The sequence below is a fragment of the Heterodontus francisci genome, chromosome 9 (assembly GCF_036365525.1).
Source record: "Heterodontus francisci isolate sHetFra1 chromosome 9, sHetFra1.hap1, whole genome shotgun sequence".
Taxonomy (NCBI): Eukaryota; Metazoa; Chordata; class Chondrichthyes; order Heterodontiformes; family Heterodontidae; genus Heterodontus; species Heterodontus francisci.
In genome coordinates, this window is record NC_090379.1 from 15586871 (window position 1) to 15613005 (window position 26135).

General features: G+C 44.6%; 1 protein-coding gene across 3 annotated transcripts in view; it reads right to left on the minus strand.

Annotated features, from left to right (window-relative positions):
• Nucleotides 1-26135, minus strand: part of LOC137373596 (neurexin-3-beta-like) — a 586548-nt gene that overhangs the window by 360065 nt on the left and 200348 nt on the right. The window lies entirely within an intron of this gene.

Consider the following 26135-nt stretch of genomic DNA (forward strand, 5'->3'; position numbering starts at 1 on the left):
CATTACAGGTTCAAGCCCGACTCTCCGACTTGAGCACATAATCTCAGCAAATACTGGAGTGCAGTACTGAGGGAATGCTGCATTGTCAGAGGTGCCGTCTTTCAGAAGAGATATGAAACTGAGTTGCCATATACCAAGAGGTTGTAAAAGCAGGGGAAATTCTCCTAGTGTCTTGGCCAACATTTATCCTTCAACTAATACCACATAAAAACAGATTAACTGGCCATTTATCTCACTGCTGTTTGTTGGACCTGCTGTGCACAAACTGCCCAACAGTAAAACTAGTAAAGCAAAAGTAATTAATTGGCTGTGAAGCACTTTGGGTCATCTCAAGGAGCTGGAAGTGCAATTTAAAGCACTTAATTTTCTTGCAATGTGGGAACTGGACCTCCTTCACAATTCCTTGGGGCTATTTACAATCAGCAGAGGTGGAGATGCTCGTCATACTCTGTGGGCTGCACTGAAACCTTTACCAAGGGGGAGGAGGTAAAGTTTCTAATGCCCTCCCGCTTCTGATTGCATATGTGTAAACCTCCGGATCTGAGTCAGATGTTCTCTCAGGCACAGTGGTGCTGGTCACTCTCGGAGGTGGTCAGAGGTTCTTAAGTTCATCCATGCTGCCCAAATATCCAGTTGGTTGAGGGACCAGTGTTAGACAGGAGGACTCCCTGATGCTCTTCCAAGCTGTGCTACTGGAATCTTCATCAATCCACCTGGACTACTTCAGCCAGGCAGTAGGTACATTGATTGGACAACTGATGCCAAGAATGGCATCTCCATCAAATACAGTCCTTCTACATCACCATGCTGGAACATCAGCTGAATTATGCGTCAAGAGTGGAGTAGGGTTTTGAACTCGCAACCTGTTGGAGGAGAAATCTCCAACTGAGCTGGGCACATCGCAGCCCATGCTCTGGACTGTTGAGGCATTTCTTAATGCACATAAACTGATTGTTTAAAAGGCAGGTGGATGATTATCCATCATTACCACAATAAGAATCTACATAGGCCAGTAACCTGGTTAAGCTTTTATTACTCTGATTTCCAAGGGTATGAAGCTCTTCTTTTGTTCCTAATGACTCGAGAAATCATAACCTGAATTAGTAAAAACACCTGCCACAGCGATAGTTGGATGATTAGCTCAATTAAAGACTCGCTGGGGTTCACTTGAGAACATTTTGCCAATAAGTAAAGCTGAGGCTATTACTGGAATCATTTTGTCTGTGCGTTCAGTAAACTTCAAATAACTACTTGAATGCTGCATTATTACAGGCCCAGTAGGCCAGGTTTTGTTTTTTTATTCATTCATGGGATGTGGGTGTCGCTGGCTAGGCCAGCATTTATTGCCCATCCCTAATTGCCCTTGAAAAAGTGGTGGTGAGCTGCCTTCTTGAACCGCTGCAGTCCATGTGAGGTAGGTACACCCACAGTGCTGTTAGGAAGGGAGTTCCAGGATTTTGACCCAGTAACAGTGAAGGAACAGCGATATAGTTCCAAGTCTGGATGCTGTGTGACTTGGAGAGGAACTTGCAGGTGGTGGTGTTCCCATTTATTTGCTGCCCTTGTCCTTCTAGTTGGTAGAGGTCGTAGGTTTGGAAGATGCTGTCTAAGGAGCCTTGGTGCATTGTTGCAGTGCATCTTGTAGATGGTACACACTGCTGCCACTGTGCGTCGGTGGTGCAGGGAGTGACTGGTTGTAGATGGTGTGCCAATCAAGCAGGCTGCTTTGTCCTGGATGGTGTCGAGCTTCTTGAGTGTTGTTGGAGCTGCACCCATCCAGGCAAGTGGAGAGTATTCCATCACACTCCTGACTTGTGCCTTGTAGATGGTGGACAGGCTTTGGGGAGGCAGGAGGTGAGTTACTCGCCTCAGGATTCCTAGCCTCTGACCTGCTCTTGTACCACGGTATTTATATGGCTACTCCAGTTCAGTTTATGGCCAATGGTAGCCCCTAGGATGTTGATAGTGGGGGGGAGGGGGGGGTGGCGGGATTCAGCGATCGTAATGCCACTGAACGTCAAGGGGAGATGGTAAGATTCTCTCTTTTTGGAGATGGTCATTGCCTGGCACTTGTGTGGCGCGAATGTTACTTGCCACTTATCAGCCCAAGCCTGGATATTGTCCAGGTCTTGCTGCATTTCTACACGGAATGCTTCAGTATCTGAGGAGTCACGAATGGTGCTGAACATTGTACAATCATCAGCGAACATCCCCACTTCTGACCTTATGATTGAAGGAAGGTCATTGATGAAGCAGCTGAAGATGGTTGAGCCTAGGACACTACCCTGAGGAACTCCTGCAGTCATGTCCTGGAGCTCAGATGATTGACCTCCAACAATCACAACCATCTTCCTTTGCACTAGGTATGACTCCAGCCAGCGGAGGGTTTTCCCCCTGATTCCCATTGACCTCAGTTTTGCTAGGGCTCCTTCATGCCATACTCGGTCAAATGCTGCCTTGTTGTCAAGGGCAGTCACTCTCACCTCACCTCTTGAGTTCAGCTCTTTTGTCCATGTTTGAACCAAGACTGTAATGAGGTCAAGAGCTGAGTGGCCCTGGCGGGACCCAAACTGAGCGTCACTGAGCAGGTTATTGCTAAGCAAGTGCTGCTTGATGGCACTGTTGATGACAGCTTCCATCACTTTACTGATGATTGAGTGTAAGCTGATGGGGCGGTAATTGGCCAGGTTGGACTTGTCCTGCTTTTTGTGTACAGGACATACCTGGGCAATTTTCCACATTGCAGGGAAGATGCCAGTGTTGTAGCTGTACTGAAACAGCTTGGCTGGGGGTGCAGTAAGTTCTGGAGCACAGGTCTTCAGTACTATTGGCGGAATATCGTCAGGACCCATAGCCTTTGCGGTATCCAGTGCCTTCAGTCGTTTCTTGATATCACGTGGAGTGAATCGAATTGGCTGAAGTCTGGCATCTATGATGCTGGGGACTTCAGGAGGAGGCAGAGATGGATCATCAACTCGGCACTTCTGGCTGAAGATTGTTGCAAATGCTTCAGCCTTATCTTTCGCACTGACGTGCTGGGCTCCCCCATTATTGAGGATGGGGATATTTGTGGAGCCACCTCCTCCAGTTAGTTGTTTAATTGTCCATCACCATTCACGGCTGGATGTGGCAGGACTGCAGAGCTTAGATCTGATCCATTGGTTATGGGATCGCTTAGCTGTGTCTATCGCATGCTGCTTACGCAGTTTGGCATGCAAGTAGTCCTGGGTTTTGGCTTCACCAGGTTGACACCTCATTTTGAGGTATGCCTGGTGTTGCTCCTGGCATGCCCTCCTGCACTCTTCATTGAACCAGGGTTGGTCTCCTGGCTTGATGGTAATGGTAGAGTGGGGGATATGCCGGGCCATGAGGTTACAGATTGTGGATGAGTACAATTCTGCTGCTGCTGATGGCCCACAGTGCCTCATGGATGCCCAGTTTTGCATTGCTAGATCTGTTCGAAATCTATCCCATTTAGCACGGTGATAGTGCCACACAACACGATGGACGGTATCCTCAATGTGAAGGCGGGACTTTGTCTCCACAAGTACTGTGCGGTGGTCACTCCGACCAATAATGTCATGGACAGAAGCATCTGTGGCAGGCAGATTGGTGAGGACGAGGTCAAGTATGTTTTTCCCTCGTGATGGTTCCCCCACAACCTGCCGCAGACCCAGTCGAGCTGCTATGTCCTTTAGGACTCGGCCAGCTCGGTCAGTAGTGGTGCCACCGAGCCATTCTTGGTGATGGACATTGAAGTCCCCCACCCAGAGTACATTTTGTGCCCTTGCCACCCTCAGTGCTTCCTCCAAGTGGTGTTCAACATGGAGGAGTACTGACTCATCAGCTGAGGGAGGGCGGTAGGTGATAATCAGTAGGAGGCTACCTTGCCCATGTTTGACCTGATGCCATAGGACTTCATGGGGTCCGGAGTCGATGTTGAGGACTCCCAGGGCAACTCCCTCCCTCTGGTGGGTCTGTCCTGCTGGTGGGACAGGACATACCCAGGGATGGTGGTGGCAGTGTCTGGGACATTGTCTGTAAGGTAAGATTCCGTGAGTATGCCTGTGTCAGGCTGTTGCTTGACTAGTCTGTGGGACAGCTCTCCACACTTTGGCACAAGCCCCCAGATGTTAGTAAGGAGGACTTTGCAGGGTCGACAGGGCTGGGTTTGCCGTTGTCGTTTCCGGTGCCTAGGTCGATGCCGGGTGTTCGGTCCGGTTTCGTTCCTTTTTATAGACTTTGTAGCGGTTAGATACAACTGAGTGGCTTGCTAGGCTATTTCAGAGGGCATGTAAGAGTTAACCACATTGCTGTGGGTCTGGAGTCACATGTAGGCCAGACCAGGTAAGGACAGCAGATTTCCTTCCCTAAAGGACACTAGTGAACCAGATGGGTTTTTACAACAATCGACAATGGTTTCATGGCCATCATTAGACTAGCTTTTAATTCCAGATTTATTAATTAAATTCAAATTCCACCTTCTGCTGTGGTGGGATTCGAACCCATGTCCCCAGAGAAATACCCTGGGTCTCTGGGTTACTAGTCCAGTGATAATACCACTACGCCACCGCCTACAGAAGAAATGACAGATGGAATTTACGCTGTAGAATACTGCCAATCTAATCTCTTGAAAAATGAAACGCTGCAGCTTGAACACATTATTCTTATTTGTTTTTTTAATGTAGTTTAAAACTTTTTTTAACCTCCTTTTTATCTCCCTTCCCCCCCCACCACCCCCCCCCCAACATGGCTTCTTACCTCCTGACAACCTTTTTGACGTTCTGCCAACTTGGAGGCCATCTGGCCAATCAGACTTGAAAAAAATCTGAGTGTCTTCAACATTCTCTTCCATCTGAGGTTTTGCTGTGGTTTTTTTTCTGTGATGTGTTCTTCATTTTATACTGTTTGCTGAGTCATTAGGTTTTTTAACTTCTGCACGCCACCCTGAAACAATTCTATCCCCTTTTAACTCCCCTTCCTTGGTTAAAGCTGGTGATTCACACTGGGCCAGAGTTTCATGGCTGCAGGGTGCTGCCCTTTGGCTCCTGGCCCAGGCTCTGTGCGCTGGGTAAGTTGATAACCCTCCAGGATTGCCCTGGAGTCTACAGGAATTAGGAATTAATCTCCTGGACACTGCTACCAGCAAAACACGGGAGAAAAATCATAGGGGCATAAGAAGATTTGTATTCTATTTTCTTTTAACATTAGTTATATGTTAATAAAGACTCTTTGGACAAGGCGAGGTGGTTGGAGACAAGAGATCATATGATGAAATCTCCACAATTACAAAGTTGGCAACCCTAGATGTTAATTGTTTATCAGTTGTGTTCAATTATATGCAGGTGAAGAGCAAAAAGAACTCCAAAAAGTATCATCCAGAAAAGGTAATGTTAGTATTTCGGCCATTTGATCAGATCTGAAAAGCTATAGCTCTTCTGGAGGGCAAAGTGGAGGGCAGCAGAAAGTGGGGTCGACCTAGGCATAGTTGGATGATGGACGTCATGGAGAGGTTGCAGTTCAGCTACAGTGGATGTGTGAGGATGGTGCAAGATAGACCAGCGTGACATACCATGACAGCAGATCTCCTGATAGGTGCAGCTACAAGCAGCAGAAGAAGGGTATTAATTGGGGATTCACTTGAGCACATACAAAGAGACACTTATTGAAACTGCGGTGTGGTTCAGTTAGGAGATGTACGCTTGCAATGTTTCACTCTGTAAATAAATGTAAGACTGAACAAAGACTGGCTCCAGTACTATCCTTCACCAACTGGCTTTCCGGTTTAGAAAACTAGTGCTGGGTCATTAGATGTTTTCAAGACTGGGATCGATGTATTTTTATTAGGTTATGGTATCAGGGGATTTGGAACGAAAGGAGGATAAACATAGTTGAGGTACAGATCAGCCATGATCTAACTGAATGTCTTGAGTAGTTGTGAATGGCCTACTCCTGTATTTATGGTGATTAAACCTAGGTGTTTCTTGCTTTATGCTCCCTGAGCTATATGGGAAGCCATTAGGCTTTTGTAAGTTAGCTTGAAGTGTTTTTTTTCAGAAAGGTGGGCAAATTCAACCCACTGCCATGGTGCTCTTGACTCGACCACTGGAAGATCCAGGGAAATGGCTAGGGATGACATGCCTTCAATTCTCCCCCCACAACTCCACTCCACTCAGAACCTTAAGTATAGAAAATTAATGGTTGTTTCACACACAAGAAAGAGGAGAAAATTAAGGGGTGATCTATTTGAGGTGTCAAAAATTATTAAAGGGGGTTGATAAGGTAGATAGAGAAAAAATATTTTCTTGGTGGGGGAGTTCAGTACAAAGGAGCTTAAAATTAGAGTTAAGTCATTCAGAGATGATATCAGGAAGCACTTCTTCACACAAAGGATAGTGGAAATCTGGATCTCTCACCCCTAAAAGGTCATTGAGACTAGGTGTCAATTGAAAATTTAAAAACTGAGACTGATAGATTTTTGTTAGGCAAGTATATTAAATGTTCTGAAACCAAAGGCTACATTACAGCACTGACTACACTTCAAAAGTACTTCATTGGCTGTAAAGGGCTTGGAGACATCCGGTGGTCACGAAAGGCACTATATAAATGCAAGTCTTTATTTTCAAGGTGGGTGGATGGCAGAAAGATACAGATCATCCATCTCAAACAAGAGAGAATTTAACCATTCCCCCCTTGACGTTCAACGGCATTACAATCGCTGAATCCCCCACTATCAACATCCTGGGGGTTACCATTGACCAGAAACTGAACTGGAGTAGCCATATAAATACTGTGGCTACAAGAGCAGCTCAGAGGCTAGGAATCCTATGGCGTGTAACTCACCTCCTGACTCCCCAAAGCCTGTCCACCATCTACAAGGCACAAGTCAGGTGTGTGATGGAATACTCTCCACTTGCCTGAATGAGTGCAGATCGAACAACACTCATGAAGCTCAACACCATCCAGGACAAAACAGCCCACTTGATTGGCATCCCATCCATAAACATTCACTCCCTCCACCACCGACACACAGTGGCAGCAGTGTGTACCATCTACAAGATGCACTGCAGTAATGCACCAAAGCTCCTTGGACAGCACCTTCCAAACCCGCAACCTCTACCGCCTGGAAGGGCAAGGGCAACAAATGCATGAGAACACCACCACCTGCAAGTTCCCCTCCAAGCCACACACCATCCTGACTTGGAACTATATCGCTGTTCCTTCACTATCACTGGATCAAAATCCTGGAACACCCTTCCTAACAGACTGTGGGTGTACCTACTCCACACGGACTGCAGCAGTTCAAGAAGGCAGCTCACCACCACCTTCTCAAGGGCAATTAGGGATGGGGCAATAAATGCTGTCCTAGCCAGCGACACCCACATCCCATGAATGCATTAAAAAAATCTAACTGAATGGTGGAATATTCTTGAAGGGTTGAATGACCTACTCCTACTATGTACCTCAAAGCCTCCTCCAGCACAGCAAAGAGTAGAAACTCGTCAAGTGAGAATCATGGAGAAAAATTCCATATCTTATCACTAAAACACCGATATTTTGTCACTTTCTTAAAAACTCTTTCATAGGGTGTTGGCATCGCTGGCAATGCCAGCATTTGTTGCCCATCCCTAATTGCCCTTTCGAAGTTATAGTAATGTATGGCCAACCCTTCAATGTGCAAGTCCTGTTACATAAAATGTGTTTTTTGTTAAACCTAATAAATATAAAATAACACTATTTTAGTCTTTCAATTTGCAAAATAACTTGAAGCACTTACTTAGATACTGCCTTGTCAATTAATCTCTATGTAATCACTGCTTGACATTAATTATTCTGTGTAATCTCACCTAAGCATTCATTATGCTTTATACCACCTTAAGTCATTCATTATTCTCTATAAGCACTCCTAGGTGTTCATCATTTTCTGCAAACTAATCTCTCTTGGTCTTCCATTGTTCTCTATATATCACGCCTCGGCATGAATTATTCATTATGCAATCACTCCTAGCGCATTCACTATTCTTTATCTCTCACTCTTAGACATTCAAGATTTTCTGTAACCTCTCCGAGAGAATTATTGTTTTCCATCTTTCACTCTTAGGCAGCCATTAGCTTTTGTGTATCAATCCTATGCATTTATGTTTCTCAATGCTGTCTCCATGAACTATTCACTATTCTTGTATGTAATCATGCCTCGGATATCATTACTGTCTCTCTCTCTATGTATATATACATGTATATATCACTCCAAAACACCCACTATATGGTGCACACAACTATATATAGTTCTATTTTTCATTAAAATTTTGTTTAATTGGTCAGAAAATGATATTAGAATTATTTTCTATCTTCTAAAGTATGCGCTGTTTTGATAATGTCCTTTAGTTTTGTGCAATTAACACTAATATAATCTTGTAAATTTAAAACACTAAAGTTTATTGATCTAAATGATGTAATTAAAATATGATTTTCCACTAAATTTATCTGGAAATTGTGGAGGCCAGACTCAATGGTACATTGTATTGAAGTAGAGGATTAAGATTGGTATGGAATGTATGAGTGGCAATGAGATGCTTTTACACTTGTGTGTTTGTGATCCACAGCTGGGAATTATTATAAAACAAGAGTTCATTTTCCGGGTCCAAGTGATTTTAATACGAAACAACAGATAAGTGGGAGTGATTTATAGATTGTGTAATTTGCCTCGTGTATGGCGACACATTAGTGTTCAATGACGCTTTAGTGCCTGGCTAGAATTTCCACCATCTGACCCATCTAAACCACCATGGTGTTGGTGTGATCCGTATTAGCAAATCCCTTCCCCTACTCCTCCGACATCTTTTCAAACTTGCACCTCACCTTGTTCCACCCTTCTCACCTCTCCTTTAAAATCCTCGTCATCTACCACCTCCAAAAATCCCCGCCCAAGTCTCTCAATGAGCTATCCCCCCTCCTGTCCTCCCTCAGCCTCTGCCCTGAATGACTTCCCAGGCTCCCTGATTTCAAACTCCATCTAAGTTCCCCTTGCCTTCTCTCCTATGAATTCACTGGCCTGTTGTCCTCCCTAAACCCCTCCTTTCATATGCAATCTCTGACCCCTATTCATGGTCAATGCCCTAATTCTCCCATCTGTTGTGGCCTCTCTGCTTCCTTTGTTACAATCGCTGATAAGGCTGTCTCTGACCACTTTCACCACCATTTCCCTTCACAATCCCACCCCTTCTGAGCATATCCTCCAAGAAAATATCCCCAAAATCAATTGCAATTGCACCTCCAGTTACCTAGATCCTATTCTCACCAAAGTGTTGGCTACCCAACTTCCCTTCCAGGCCCCTGTGCTCGCCGACATCGTAAATTATTCCATCTTCATAGAAGCCATAGAAAATTTACAACACAGAAGGAGGCCATTTGGCCCATTGTGTCTGTGCCGGTTGACAAACAGTTACACAGCCTAATCCCACCTTCCTGCACTTGGCCCGTAGTCCTACAGGTACCAGCCCTTTAAGTAGACATCTAAATATTCTTTAAATGTGGGTGAGAGTTTCTACCTCTACCATCCTTTTGGGCAGTGAGTTCCAGGTTCCTGCCACCTTCTGGGTGAAAAAAATGTTTCTTCATCTCCCACTAATCTTTCTACCAATTACTTTAAATCTATGTTCTCTGGTTCGACCCCTCTGCTAAGGTAAATAGGTTATCACAGAATCACAGAATAATACAGTGCAGAAGAGGCCCTTCGGCCCATCGAGTCTGCACTGATGCATTAAAACACCTATCCCTAGTTCCTCTATCTAGGACCATCATAATTTTATACACCTCAATTAAGTCACTCCCTCAGCCTCCTCTGGTTAAAGGAAAACAACCCCAGCCTATCCAATCTTTCCTCATAACTAAAATTTTCCAGTCCTGGTAACATCCTTGTAAATCTCCTCTACACCCTCTCCAGTGCAATTATATCTTTCCTGTAATGCGGTGACCAGAACTGTACACTGTACTCTAGCTGTGTTCTAACTAATGTTGTATACAATTCTAGCATAACCTCCCTGCTCTTATATTCTATTCCTTGGCTATTAAAGAAAAGCATACCAGATACCATCTTAACTACCTTATCAACCTGTCCTACCTGCTACCTTTAGGGAGCTGTGGATAAACACTCTACGGTCCCTCTTCTTCCTCAGTATCCTCTCATTTATTGTGTATTCCTTTGCCTTGTTGCACCTCCCAAAATGCATTACCTCACACTTCTCCAGATTAAACTCCACTTTCCACTTTTCTGCCCAACTGACCAGACCATCTATATCTTCCTACCATCGAAAGCTTTCCCCCTCACTGTCAACCACACGGCCAATTTTTATATCATCTGCAAACTTCTTCATCATGCCCCATATTTGATTCCAAATCATTAATATAAAATACAAAAGGAAAGGAAGTGAGTACCGAACTTTGTGGAACCCCAATGGTAACAGCCTTCTGAGGTACTGTGTAACTGCCTTTCAAAACAGCCATCATCAACCCCCTCCTCAAAAAAACATCTTCAACTCCTCATGTCCTTGCAAACTACCACCCCATCTCTAATCTCCCCTGAACTTCTGACTTCCCAAATTTATACTCACCTTTCCTACCGTACCTTGTTTGAATCTCTCCAACCAGTTCTTCCTTAAAACCTATCTCTTCCATTAAGCTTTTGGTGGCCATTCTGATAGCTTCTTCTTTAGCTCGCCAATCATCTTTCCTTATCTTTCTGTGAAGAACCTTTGGGCATTTTTTTATATGTTAAAAACTCTAGTAACTGCAAATTGTTGATACTATCATCTAATTAAAGAACAGGAATAGGCCATTCAATCCCTTACGTCTGTTCCACCATTCAATTAAATCAATGACTAACTGTATCTTAACTCCATCTCCCACTTTGGTTCCATATACGGTTTATATATGGAATACCGTATACCTAGAACAAAGGTGCAAGCAAGAATCTAATTGAATTCAGACAGTTTGTATAAGGAATAATTTGCATCCAGGATAGAGTTAGAGATTGGAATCTAATGGTTCAGATGTTTGATCCATCGGGTAGTGGATACCTGGAAGTGAGTTATAGGCTGAAATTTGAACAAAGAAATCATATGGCATAATGAAAAACTCGCATTTGTAGAGCACTTTTCACAACCACTGGACATCTCAAAGAGCTTTACAGCCAATTAAGTAGTTCTGATGTGTAATCACTGTTGTAATGTAGGAAACACAGCAGCCAATTTGCACAGCAAACTCCCACAAACAGCAATGTGATAATGACCAGATAATCTGTTTTTGTAATGTTGATTGCACAATAAATATTGGCAAGGACACAGGGTGGGGAATAATTCCCCTGCTCTTTTTCAAAAGAGTGCCACAGGATCTTTTACATGGACCTAAGCAAGCAGATGGGAGGCACAGTAGCGAGCACCACAGTATCACAGCTGCAGTGACCTGGGTTTGGTTCTGGGTACTACCTGTGTGGAGTTTGCAAATTCTTCCTTTGACTGCATGGGTTTCCTTCAGTTGCTCTGGTTTCCTCCCACATGCCAAAGACTTGCGGCTTGATAGGTAAATTGGCCATTGTAAAAATTGCCCCTAGTGTAGGTAGGTGGTAGGAGAATTGAGGAAAGATGGGGATGAGAGAGGGAAAATGGAATTAATATAAATGAGTGGTTGATGGCTGGCCTGTTTCAGTGTTGTATCTCTCTATGACACTTCAGTTTAACATCTCATTTAAAGGACAGCACCTCTTTCAGTACTACATCTGTGTGTCAGCCTTGATTTAGTGCTCATGCCCTGGAGTGGGACTTGAACCCAGAATTTTCCAACTCAGAGGCAACAGTGCTACCAATTGAGCCACAGCTGACACTACATAGAGTTCTAGATACCTGGGTGTAAATCGAAGGAAAGGGCATGTGAGGTTCAAATTGTTATATATCAAGAACAATCGATAGCTGGGAGTGAATTAAAGGCTGGAATCTAATCTGGGGAGGAGGTTATACATAGAGAACAATGGATTCCTGGGAATGTTAGCAGGACTGTAGACTAATTTTGTGCATGTTGCTTCTAAGTGTATAGATTACCTGTTCATACAAGAAGTACATTTATGTTTTCACTCCATAGTTGAGATAATCTGGTGGAGCTGAATGCCCACCTCTTACAGAAGCTGTCTGATTTTCTTTTAATCTGTTAATTTGAATTGAATGAACAGTGAAAGGGTTCTGTAACTGAGCAAGATTAATTATTATCTGCTAGATCAGTACCCAAGAGATCAAGGTGGAAATTTACCACAGGAAGATGATCAGTGGTGATGCTACTGTAACCCTAAACTGATTTCCTGCATGCTTTCATTCCCAGGTAATCATTATATATAACCCATGCCCCACACCCCTGATTAGATTCCAGCCTCTAATTTTTTATTTATTCTTTCATGGGATGTGGGCGTCGCAGGCCAGGCCAGCATTTATTGCCCATCCCTAATTGCCCTTGAACTGAGTGGCTTGCTAATTGGTCTGAAAGATGAGGGAGAAACAAAATGGAAGCATACCAATACATGGTGAAATTGGTTAAAGTGTCACTGATTGGCTGAGGACGAATGACATCATGGTCATGAGGATATCGCGTGGAGTTGGCGGGTATATAAAGAATTGCCTTAAGAGGGGGGAGGGAAGAGAGGATTAGGCAGCATTAGCACATGGTAACCTGTACACCAAAGGATTGAGGTAATATCTGCCTTTTGAACTTCATGCCTTGTTACTGTGTGTAACCGGCTTTACTTACTCATTAAGATGCTGATTGCCACTGTATTGCTTGTCCTGTCAAACTGATTTACACTAGTAGTGCACAATGAATGAGAAGTTGCTTTTAACTAATACTCGGGATCATTTAAGTCCAGTGCATGAACCATTCCGAGCATGGGGGCTGTATCGATAAGAAGACTAGAAAGTCAATTCTATCGATACAGAGCCAAAGTCTAATGGTTACAGTGCTGGAGTACCAACCTGAAGCTCATGATTTCAATCTCACCATGACAAGTTGTGAAATGGCACTCAGTAAATCTGATCATTGTGGACTAGTTTAAGAAATGACTGTCAGATGTTGTGAAAGGGAAACTGGTTGCCTAAAATGTCCTTCAGTGAGGAGGACCTGAATTACCTGGTATAGAATTCCATAGTACTTACAGCACAGATACAGGCCATTTGGCCCAACTGGTTGATACCTGTGTTTATGATCCACACAAGCCTCCTCCCACCCCTTTTCACCTCACCCTATCAGCATATCCTTTTATTCCTTTCTCCCTATGGATAAATATATTTATCTACCTTCTCAACCACTCCTTGTGGTACTGAGGTTTGCAATCCAACCACTCTCCAGGCCTGAGTTCCTTATGGATTGAGTAGTGACTATCTTACATTTATGGCCCCTAGTTTTCAAATCCCCCACAAATGGAAATACCTTCTCTGCATCTGCTCTGTCAAACCTTTCATCATATTAAAGACCACTATTAGGTCACCCCTCAGCCTCTCTTTTCTACAGAAAAGAAATCCAGCCTGTTCAATCGTTCTTGTCAGTTCTGGTATCACCCTTGTAAATCTACATGTGTATCCAGTCCCACACAATGTAGCTGATTCTTAATGCCTTTAGGACAACTAATATATAGTCAGCGTTGCCCTCATCTCAAGAACAAATTAAAAAAAAATACACTTCACATTCACTACATATCTTATCTATATGAATTTGGTTACTGATCAGAAAACATTATAATTTCTACTTTTGTAAGCCAACTGTTAACTATTTACCCCATCCTTGTTGCTGAAGGACACAAATTAATTATAGGACTGAATTAATCTTTGTATAGATCACTCAGATCAAAAGATTGAATAAACTCATGCATACTTCATATAAAGGAACTATTCTCTAGGTCTGGTGTGCATCCAGGAACTGAGATTTTCGAGATGTGAATACATCAAACATGACAGCCCCTCAGGTCACGTAACTTCCCACCAAGAGAGAGAGACGTTCTGGTTCCCCAAGTGAAAGTAAACATACTCATGTAACAACCACAGGAATTCCTCTACCTGATGAGTAAGAACTAACCTCGGCCCCCTTGGGGTGAGTGAGTTCACAGCTGAAGATCCCAGCTGCACTCAACCTGCATCTTTTTTTTTTACAGACAGCCTGGCACAGTGGGCAGACACGTGGGACTCCTGCCAACCGCAGCTTGCTGTAACAAATAGGAGCCGAGCTCTTGGTTCCTGACGGCATGGCTGGAAGCCAGCCTTTCATCATTTTAAGAATGACCTTTGGCTATTTCCCACTGGCATGTGCAGTAAAAAGAGAACTGTGAGACTTGAAGGTCCCACAGCTGCCCTCAAGTCATGTTCTCCCAGAGTCCCAGCACTAAAATAAAAGTTTCCCCCATGCAGTAGGCGTTTAAGGCAATCAAATCATCTTTTCTTTCCCAGTGCAACTGGTCTCAATAGGTGGTCCACATAAATACAAGCCCCATCACTAACTCTCCAAGCCATTCTCTATCTATCACCTGAGGAACCATGGAATGATGAAAAGGCATTTGATCCATCAGTCAGTTCCTTCAACAGGCAGTGTATAGTCTCTGCTTATCATGGACGTGCCCCGCCTATTTAGTCACCTAAGAAATAGTTCTACTCTGATCATGGGCTATCAAGTAACAATTCCAGAATGCCCACCCATCCACTCTACGACCCTGAAAACATCTCCTTCCAGTCTTGCAGCACAATGACAATGGAGTCCTGTGGGGTATTTCACCATCTCCACCTGCACTCATCCCTAATAGACGGCCATTCTCTTGCCAATCAAATATTTTTCCAACTCATTTTCAAACAAAAGCAAAATATTGCTGGAAATCTGAAACAAAAACAGAAAAGGCTGGACATACTCAGCAGGTCAGGCAGCATGTGTGGAGAGCAAAATAGTTCCGATGAAAGGTCACGACCTGAAACATGAACTGTTTCTCTCTCCACACATGCTGCCTGACCTGCTGACCACTTACAGCACTTTCTGTTTTTGTTGCTTTTTAAACAAGATGCCACAGCTGTCATCAACTCTCTCCCCCCCTCCCCACCACCACCACCTACCCACCCACCCGCACCCCACCCCTCCCGCAACCCCATCTTATGAAACCTCAGCCTGTTTCAGAGAGTCATACAGTACAGAAACAGGCCCTTCGGCCCACCGTGTCCGTGCAGGCCATCAAGCACCTATCGATTCTAATCCCATTTTCCAGCATTTCGCCCGTAGCCTTGTATGCTATGGCGTTTCAATTGCTCATCGAAATACTTCTTAAACGTTATGAGGGTTCCTGCCTCTACCACCTCTTCAGGCAGTGCGTTCCAGATTACAACCACCCTCTGGGTGAAAATTTTTTTTCCCTCAAATCCCCTCTAAACCTCCTACCTTAAATCTATGCCCCCTGGTTACTGACCCTCCGCTAAGGGAAAAAGTTTCTTCCTATCTAACCTATCAATTCCCCTCATAATTTTGTACACCTCAATCATGTCCCCCCTCCTCTGCCTTCTCTGTTCTAAGAAAAACAACCCTAGCCTTTTCAGTCTCTCTTCATAACTGAAATGCTCCAGCCCAGGTAACATCCTAGTGAATCTCCTCTGCACCCTCTCCAGTGCAATTACATCCTTCCAATAGTGTGGTGCCCAGAACTGTACACAGTACTCCAGCTGTGGCCTAACTAGCATTTTATACAGCTCCATCATAACCTCCCTGCTCTTATATTCTATGTCTCGGCTGATAAAGGCAAGTATCCCATATGCCTTCCTAACCACCTTATCTACCTGTGCTGCTGCCTTCAGTGATCTATGGACAAGTACACCAAGATCCCTCTGACCTTCTGTACTTTCTAGGGTCCTACCATCCATTGTATATTCCCTTGCCTTGTTAGTCCTCCCAAAAGGCACTACCTCACACTTCTCAGGATTAAATTCCATTTGCCACTGCTCTGCCCATCTTACCAGCCCATCTATATCGTTCTGTAATCTAAGGCTTTCCTCCTCACTATTTACAACACCACCAATTTTCGTGTCATCTGCAAACTTACATATCATACCTCCTATATTCACGTCCAAATCATTAATGTACATTGCAAACAGCAACGGTCCCAGCACTGATCCCTGCGGTACACCACAGGTCACAGGCTTCCACTCACAGAAACAATCCTAGACCATTACCCTCTGCCTCCTGCCACTGAGCCAATTTTGGATCCAATTTGCCAAATTGCCCTGGATCCCATGGGCTCTTACCTTGTTAACCAATCTCCCATGTGGGACCTTATCAAAAGCCTTACTGAAGTCAATGTAGACTACATCAACTGCTTTACCACATCTACACATCTAGTCACCATCTCGAAAAATTCAATCAAGTTAGTTAGACACGATCTCCCCTGACAAAGCCATGCTGACGATCTCTGATTAATCCCTGCCTCTCCAAGTGGAGGTTAATCCTGTCCCTCAGAGTTTTTTCCAATATTTTCCGAACCACTGATGTTAGACTCACCGGCCTGTAATTCCCTGGTTTATCCCTACTACCCTTCTTGAATAATGGTACCACATTCGCTGTCCTCCAGACCTCTGGTACCTCTCCTGTGGCCAGAGAGGATTTGAAAATTTGTGTCAGAGCCCCTGCTATCTCCTCCCTTGCCTCACATAACAGCCTGGGATACATCTCATCTGGGCCTGGGGCTTTATCCACTTTAAACCGGCTAAAACAGCTAATATTTCCTCCCTTTCAATGCTAATCTGTTCAAGTATATCTCAATCCCCCTCCCTGATTTCTGCACTTACATTGTCCTTCTCCACAGTGAACACAGATGCAAAGTAATCATTTAAAACCTCTCCTATGTCCTCCAGTTCCACACACAGATTGCCACTTTGGTCCCTAATGGGCCCCACTCTTTCCCTGGTTATCCTCTTGCCCTTAATATACTTATAAAATGCCTTAGGATTTTCCTTTATCTTGACCGCCAGTGATTTTTCATGTCCCCTCTTCGCTCTCCGAATTACTTTTTTTAGTACCCCTCTACACTTTCTATACTCTTCTAGTGCCTCTGCTGTTTTCAGCGCTCCGAATCTGCCATAACCCTCCTTTTTTTTCCTGATCCAATCCTCCATATCCCTTGACATCCAGGGTTCCCTGGACGTGTTAGTCCTACCCTTCACCTTAACGGGTACATGTTGGCGCTGAACTCTCACTATTTCCTCTTTGACTCCCACTGGTCTGATGTAGACTTTACTACAAGTAGCTGCTCCCAGTCCACTCTGGCCAGATCCTGTTTTATCATATTGAAATCGGCCTTCCCCCAATTCAGTCCCTTTATTTCCGGCCCATCTTTGTCCTTTTCCATAACTACCTAAATCTTACAGAGTTATGGTCACTATCCCCGAAATGCTCCCCCATGACACTTCTACCACTTGTCCAGCTTCATTCCCTAAGATTAGGTCCAGTACTGCCCCTTCTCTTGTAGGACTTTCTACGTACTGGCTCAAAAAGCTCTGCTGGATGCATTTTAAGAATTCCGCCCCCATTAAGCCTTTTACGCTAAGACTATCCTAGTTGATAACAGGTAAGTTGAAATCCCCTACTATTAATACCCTATTATTTTTACACCTCTCTGAGATTTGCCTACATATCTGCTCCTCTATCTTTCCCTGACTGTTTGGAGGCCTGTAGTACACTCCCAGCCAAGTGATTGGCCCCTTTTTGTTTTTAAGTTCTACCCATATGGCCTCATTTGAAGAACCTTCTAAGATATTATCCCTCCTTACTGCAGTAATTGACTCGTCGATCAACAGTGCAGTGCCACCTCCTCTTTTATCCCCTCCCCTGTCGCGCCTGAAGATTCTATACCGTGGAATATTGAGCTGCCAGTCCTGCCCCTCCCTCAACTATGTCTCTGTGATAGCAACAATATCATATCCCGTGTGCTAATTAACGCCCTGAATTCATCTGTCTTACTAGTAAGACTCCTTCCATTAAAATAGGTGCAATCCATGCGGTTAGATCGCTCCATGGCTCATAACCCCTTAATCTCCATGACCCCTCCTTATCCCTCTAATCTCTTCCAGCTCCACAACTTCCACCACTTACCCACCCTCTGCGTTTCTCTGACTTTCTCCTCCCTTCACCCCACCACTGGTTACTGTGCTTTTCAGCTGTCTAGGCAACATGCTGTGGAATGTCCTCCCTCAACCCTTTCTGCCTTTCCTCCTCCTTCCCCTCCTTTAAGACACTCCTCAAAATACACCTCTATGATCAGGCTTTTGCTCATCTTTCCTTCTTTGGCCCACTGTCCATTTTCCCCTCAGTGAAGTGCCTTGAGATGTTTGTCTGCATTGAAATACAGAAATGCACATTCATGTTGCATATAGTTCACCCACAGCTGTGCAACTGAGGTTACAAACTCAGAGACATGGAGAAATTGAACCTGCAATTTCAGTCAATATACATTACACATGCATTCTGGAGATTCTATTAAGATCAAGTTAAATTTCCCAAGGGAAGAAAACGTTTGTTTCAAGAAATGACCTTTCCACCATTATTAATTGATCTCATTGCCAGACATATAGGTGAGGATAAACTGTCTTCAATCCATATGATTTTATGTGGAGGTCTCCAGAAAGCACAGCAGGACTGCTTTTAAAGTCAGAGTAAAATATCTGAAGACCCTATTCATATTGTGAAATTATAATTTTGACTGCAACTGCAAAACAGCGCTGACAACCAATTTTATCTACAGCACCTGTGGAAGAGTCTGTCACTGTCGAATTGACCTTTATAGCCACTCCAGGTGCTGCTTCACAAACCACTGACCACCTCCAGACGCTTACCCATTGTCTCTCGAGACAAGGAGGCCAAAGAAGAAGAAGATAATTTTGACAATACAATGTGGTTGGTTGGGTTCTGAATTCAGCTCCCTTGCACTGTGAGGGGAGTGAGCCTTTGGCTAAGTGGTAGCATTCATAGCTCTGAGTCAGAGGGTGAAGGGTCTTGAGCCTCACTCCAGACAATCTGGTCAGTGTTGGCCAGAACATGGTGTCCAAATACTGGGCTGATATCCAGCAGGGTATTCACATCCAGATGGGGTGAGCACTGGCTCTGTGATAGTATTCCTGCCTCTGAGTCAGAAAGTTTGGATTTGGGATAGTGCCCAGCAAGTGGAGATCAGAGCATCATCACTGAATACCCGTTTGATGTCCAGAATGGTGCATGCAGTGTAGAAGGTGGGGTGAGGAGTGTGTGTGGGGGGAGGGGGGGGGGGGGAGTTGGTGTACCTCCTTCTGATGGATGTGGCACCCCCACATTGTAAAGGGTAGCTGGGGGCTCTTTAGCTTTGGTTTCAGCTCATTTCAGAGAAGGTACTCCAAAGATTAAAAAAAAACCATGAGGAAGGCGACAGGAAAACAATACCAACCTCCCTGATGAGTATCTTCAGCACCTCACGTGGGGTAGGATCTTCCTCAGGTGGAACACAATGGAAGGACAGAGATGGATTTGGAGATGGGTAATTGTGACTTTACAATCCTGGTTCTGATGTCAGGGATGCTTATAGAGCACAGTAGAGCGAAAACTGTGAACAGGTTGAGAGTTCAGATGCAGTGTAAAGAGGTTTCCCCAATAGGAAGCACTGGCAGAGCAAGTCCTTCATTTGTGTCATCTTACATCCTCATAAGGTGATATTGCCCTGTGCCACAAAGACGTGCGTGCTGGCTTGTTTAGACTGTCATTTAATCATGGAATGGTTACAGCACAGGAGGCCATTTGACCCATCGAGCCTATGTCGGCTCTCTGCAACAGCAATTTAGATAGACCTACTCTCCTGCCCTTTCCCCGTAGCCCTGCAAATATTTTCCCTTCCGGTGCTTATCAATCTCCCTTTTGAAAGCCCGGATTGAATTTGCCTCCATCACACTCTCAAGCAGTACATTCGAGATCCTAACCACTCGCTGCATAAAAAAGTTTTTCCTCATGTCACCTTTGACTCTTTTGCCAATCACTTTAAAGCTGTGTCCTCTGTTTCTCGACCCTTCTGCCAATGACTACCTCCCATAGCAGAACTAACTTCTGAGGGACAGGGTCCTAGGCATGCAAAGGGAGAACTGCACTCCATTTGACCCTTCCCAGAGCTCTAAAAAATACCTTACACTACCCTTTCTCAAACTCCTCCATCATTTTCTCCGGCAAATATCTGTCCAGTCCCCACTTGTCAATGTCAGCCTCTCTAGACTGTCTACTCCATTATATTCATCATCCTTTGTGTAAAGATCTAAATGATCTATTCACTCTGAAGAAGGGTCACTGACCTGAAACATTAACTCTGCTTCTCTCTCCACAGATGCTGCCAGACCTGCTGAGTATTTCCAGCATTTCTTGTTTTTATTTCAGATTTTCAGCATCCACAGTATTTTGCTTTTATTATGATCTATTCACTCTCCCGTCTTGAAAGCAAGTCTATCCCCATCCTTGTAGAATTTACAACAGCCAAAAAATTAGAATTCAGTTTATCCTGATCTCTTAAAATTCCTGAATCTCTCCACAGTGTCTCAATAAGAGGCATATGAGATCATTAACTGCTGGAGATTTTAGTTCTGAAATCTCTACTTCCTGAGCACAGTCTGCTCATCATCAAGACTTATGGAAAATGGAAATCAATAAGAGATACATAACGTGCAGCAAATTTTATCCAATCTTAGGATCTTCATCTTCAGTGGAACAAGGTTCAGATGAGGCTCCAAAGTTGTTTTTTGCTAACAATGAAATAGGATCACTTCTGGAGTTTGTGTAGCAATCTTGGAGCTTGATCTTTCAAACTAAAAGCCATTTAAGATGTCAGCCCTGACTCAGTTGGTAGCTCTCTCTCCTTCGTGTCAGAAGGTTGTGGGTTCAAGTTCCACTCCAGAGACATGTGCACATAAACTAGGCTGGTGAGTGCTGTGGGAGTGCTCCACTGTCGGATGGTGCCAGATTTAGGGTGAGACGTTAAACCAAGGCCTCAGGTACATGCAAAAGATCCTGTGGTGGTATTTTTGAAGGAGAGCAGAGGAGTTCTCTCTAGTATCCTGGTCACCATTTACCTTTCACTAAAATAAATCATCAGGTCATTATCTCATTGTTGTTTGTGGGAGCTGATTGCGTGCAAATTGGCTGCCACAACTACACTAGAAAATGCTATGGGATGTGCTGAGACCACATAACTGCAAGTGCTTCTTTTCTTTTGCTTTATGTCAAGTTGGAAATTTCAGATTTGTCAGTAATTGGCCATGTCCCTGATGTGAGGCTGAATTAATCCCTTGATTGATTGGTAGAGGTTTTAATATGCTGATGGTTAATGTTCACCGAGGGGAGTTTGATGGATCAGCTCCCTGACAAAACAAAGCCGTCAACAGGCAGGTTAATACTTTTACCCGCCTGTCAAGAGTTCTTTCGCAGGGATGAAGTTGCCACAAAAGAATTGGGATCATTCCCAAACTGGATTCTTGAACTTTGTTCTAGCAGATACAGGGCCAAAGCAGCAGTCCAAAAATATCATGAAGTAAATCAGTTTAGCAACATGGAGAGCAAAGTGCCCTCTGAACTCGCACAATCCTTGGAGTACCACGAATTAAAATTTCTTGTCCCATGTAATGTAAAGGAGCCATTTAAAATGCCATTTCGTGAGCAACTTTAAATATTTTTAAAGAACTTTTCAGCTCACACGTGGCAAACAAAAATGGTTCTGTCCCTCAACACATTGCTAACAGGCATGTCTCTGTTACAGTCACTCCAACCATTCTCGCATTCTACAGTTGAATTACAGGGAGTAGGGGATAAATTGGCTGGTGAGTGGGGGGGGGGTAAATTGGACAGGGAATGGGGGGTAAATTGGAGAGTGAGTGGGAGAATTGAACAGGGAGTGGGGGGGGGGGGTAAAATTGAACGGGGAGTGGGGATAAATTGGATGGGGGTTTGGAGGTAAATTAGAGGGGGAATGGGGCTAAGTTGGGCGGGGAGTGGAGGGGGGGTAAGTTGGGCGGGGAGTGGAGGGGGGGGTAAGTTGGGCGGGGAGTGGAGGGGGGGTAAGTTGGGTGGGGAGTGGAGGGGGGGATAAGTTGGGCGGGGAGTGGAGGGGGGGGTAAGTTGGGCGGGGAGTGGAGGGGGGGTAAGTTGGGCGGGGAGTGGAGGGGGGGGGTAAGTTGGGCGGGGAGTGGAGGGGAGGGTAAGTTGGGCGGGGAGTGGAGGGGGGGGTAAGTTGGGCGGGGAGTGGGGGGGGGTAAGTTGGGCGGGGAGTGGGGGGGGGGTAAGTTGGGTGGGGAGTGGGGGGTGGTAAGTTGGGCGGGGAGTGGAGGGGGGGTAAGTCGGGCGGGGAGTGGAGGGGGGGTAAAATGGATGGGGATTCTGGACTGGTCGACAACTTATTTTATCGCAGTGAGTAAAGAATCTGCTAGACATCTGGGTTTATTGTGAGATAGACAGATGATGAGATGGATAGTTAGACCCATCGACAGATAAACAGTGAGGTTGACAGTTAGTGATTATAATAAGACAGATAAATACTGGAGGAAACAGACAGATAGACGCTAAGATAGATCGATAGCAAGTCTGATTGATGGTAAAACAGGAAGATGCAGTGAGATAGCTAGGCACATTTTGAGAGAGAGCTATTGAGGTAGCTATAGTGATAGAAATAGACATGTGAAATAGACAGGATAGGCAGATCTACTGAGATGGATTGATGATAAGATAGTGAGACAGATAGGCAGATAGGTGTGGACATATAGCGAGATAAATAGTCAGATATGGTGAGATAGATTGATGGTACCCAACATGGCATGACAGACTCCATTTTTCAGTGCTTCCACTTCTCTTTAATTTTCATTTTTGAATGGGACACCTCTTTAGTTTTGCACCCAACAGCAGCATCAAGTAATCCCAGCATGGATGAGATGCTTGATCAAGCTTCCTCTGCACGACTCAACAATGTGACTTCAAATCATCCTCAGAAAAGTCTCCCTCCTTCCACGTTACTGAAGCAATAGAAATATTTCTGAAATCCCACAGTCAGCCATTCCCGTGCTCCCTCTGGGTGAGACTGCCATGATTAGAATCAAATTGGGAGCTCTGAACTTGAGCCCATTAGGTTACAAGCTAATTTCACACTCAGGTTAACAAAGAGCAAAGACTTTCCTCCACATAGTCTTTTCTTCCAGCTCCTACCACCCCATCCCTCTCTCCTGTAGCAGGTAAGCCCTGCTCGGGTCATTTCAAAGTTACCAGAATTCATCTGGACATTTCCAAAAGTAGCATTTTCCATGTTTGAGTTTGCACAGTGAGTGTCGGCCAAGTTATTTGTTCATGTGGGAGGACGGATAGCAAAGTCAAACCCAATTCCTCTCCATGTACAATATCTACACATATATAGGGCTGAATTTTATCAGCCCTCGACGCTATGGGTCCTGGCGGGGAGGCCCCTAAAATGCTAGCGGGAGCAGCCCACCATGGCCCACGACGCCGAGAAGGCCCCACCGGATATTAGCGGCAGTGGCGAGGCCTCGGTGCAGCCCCCACGCGCACCCCCCCACCCCCCGACACGTCATTAAAATATTAAAATGAGGAAAATTCAAATTCAAATTAACTCACCTGTCAACAGCGGCTGTTCCATCCGATTTTATGGTCAACCAGCTGCAGCTCGCGCACCTTTGGAACTGCGTTAGAGTTCCAAGGCAAGTCACTGGTGGGGAGGGGGTAGGAATAAAATTATCAGGGCGGGGGGGGGCGGAAACTACACCCACGTTGTGAAGATGATGGGAAGGGGTTGAAGGTCAAAAGTGAAGAGGTTGGGGGGGGGGGAAAAGTTGGGGTTGGGAATAAAGTTCAAGCTGTTCATATTGCCCCAAAAACAAACATTGGGGGCGGGTGGGAAAGGGCCTCCAGCATTTATTTCAATTTTTACACTCACTGCACAAAAATATCACTTTAAAAATCAAAATGACCTCAAAGGGCTTGAAGCCCTTTAAACATGGCACCGGTGCCTGCATGGTGGTGCTGGACATCACAGGTGGAGATGAGGCCGCTGCCCCCTCTACCATTGGGGCTGGTCGCTCCGCCCCCTCCATTTAAGTGAGCCTCCACATGTAATATCATCGGGGCTGTGCGGCGGCCGACTTCACAGCGCACCGCAGAGCGCAGTGCATTGATAAAATTCAGCCCATAGTGTTCAGCAGGGATTAATGGATATCAATGAGGACAGCCAAATCAGTTAAATTTTCAGCCCACCTAACCCACTGGTGCTGTTGTCAATCGGAGTGCCCTCTTGCTGCCCCCACTACCACTGGGTGGAAGCTTGGGACTTTCATGCTCGGCATAGCTTAGGTTCTTTACTTACCAATTAATTTACTTGGGGAAACTCCAGGAGGAGAATTTTCTGCTACGATAGAGTAGTACAGCACAGAAGCAGGCTATTCGGCCCACTTAGTCTATGCTGGCAATTTGAAGAGCTATCCCGTTGGTCCCACTCCCCTGCTCTTTCCCCATGTCCCTGCAAATTTCTCTCCTTTAAATGCGTATTCAATTTCCTTTTGAAAGTTACTACTGAATTTGTCCACAACACACTCTCAGGCAGTGCATTCCAAATCCTAACCACTTGCTGTGTATAAAGGAATTTCCTCATGTTCCCTCTGGTTCTTTTACCAATCACCGGAAATCTGTACCCTCTGGTTATTGGCCCATCAACCATTGGAAACAGTTTCTCTATATTTATTCTATCTAAACCCGTCATGGCTTTAAATCTCTATCAAATTTCCTCTTAGCTTTCTCTACTCAAAGGAGAACAACCCAGAATCTCCAGTTTATACACGTAACTGTAATTCCTCATTTTGGATTCAAACCAAGGTCTCAAAGATGGAACAACAATGGTCAAAACCACAATGCCCATGTAAAGTTACCAACCCTTCATTAAGGAGTTAAGAATTAAGGTTTAATCTCCTGGACACAGCTACGGTAAACCCAGAGGAAAATCGTAGGGGCACTGAAAAAAATGGTGCTTTTTTCATTTTCTTTCAACATTTCTGTTTATTAGTTATAAAATTATAGGACATGGAAATAAAAATGCTGCCTGGGCCAGTTAGGTCATGTGATGAACCTCCAGAAATGCTTCCAACAAGAGTTGGCAACATAAGAACATAAGAAATAGGAGCAGGAGTAGGCCATTCAGCCCCTCAAGCCTGCCCCACCATTCAATAAGATCAAGGCTGATCTGTCCCAGGCCTCAACCCCTCTTTCGGGCCTGCTCCACATAACCCTCGACTCCCTGAGATTTCAAAATTCTACCTATCTCCTCCTTATATACATGTAGTGATCTAAATTCTACAATTCTCTGAGGCAGAGAATTCCAGAGATTCATCACCCTCAGAGAAGAAATTCCTTCACATCTCCGTTTTAAATGTGTGCCCCCTTATTCTGTAAATATGTCCTCTAGTTTGAGATTTCCCCACCAGTGGAAACATATTCTCAACATCTACCCTGTCAAGCCCCCTTAGAATCTTATGTTTCAATAAGATCACCTCTCATTCTTCTAAACTACAATGAATAAGGGCTTAACTTGTTTAGACGTTCTTGATAAGACAATCCCTTCATCCTAGGAATCAGCCTAGTGAACCTTTTCTGAACTGCCTCCAATGCTAGTATATCCTTCCTTAAATATGGGGACCAAAACTGTACGCAGTACTCCAGGTGTGGCCTCACCAACACTCTGTACAGTTGTAACAGGACTTCCCTATTTTTAAACTCCAACCACCTAGCAATAAAGGCCAAAATTCCATTTGCCTTGCTAATTACTTGCTGCACCTGCATGCTAACTTTTTGTGTTTCATGTACAAGAACACCCAGATCCCTCTGTACTGCAGTATTTTGTAGTCTTTCTCCATCTAAATAATAATCTGCCTTTTTATTCTTCCTACCAAAGTGGATGACCTCACACTTTCCCACATTGAACACCATCTGCCAAGTTTTTGCCCACTCACTTAACCTATCTATATCCCTTTGCAGATTCTTTGTGTCCTCATCCCAACATACTTTCCCGCCTATTTTTGTATCATCAGCAAATT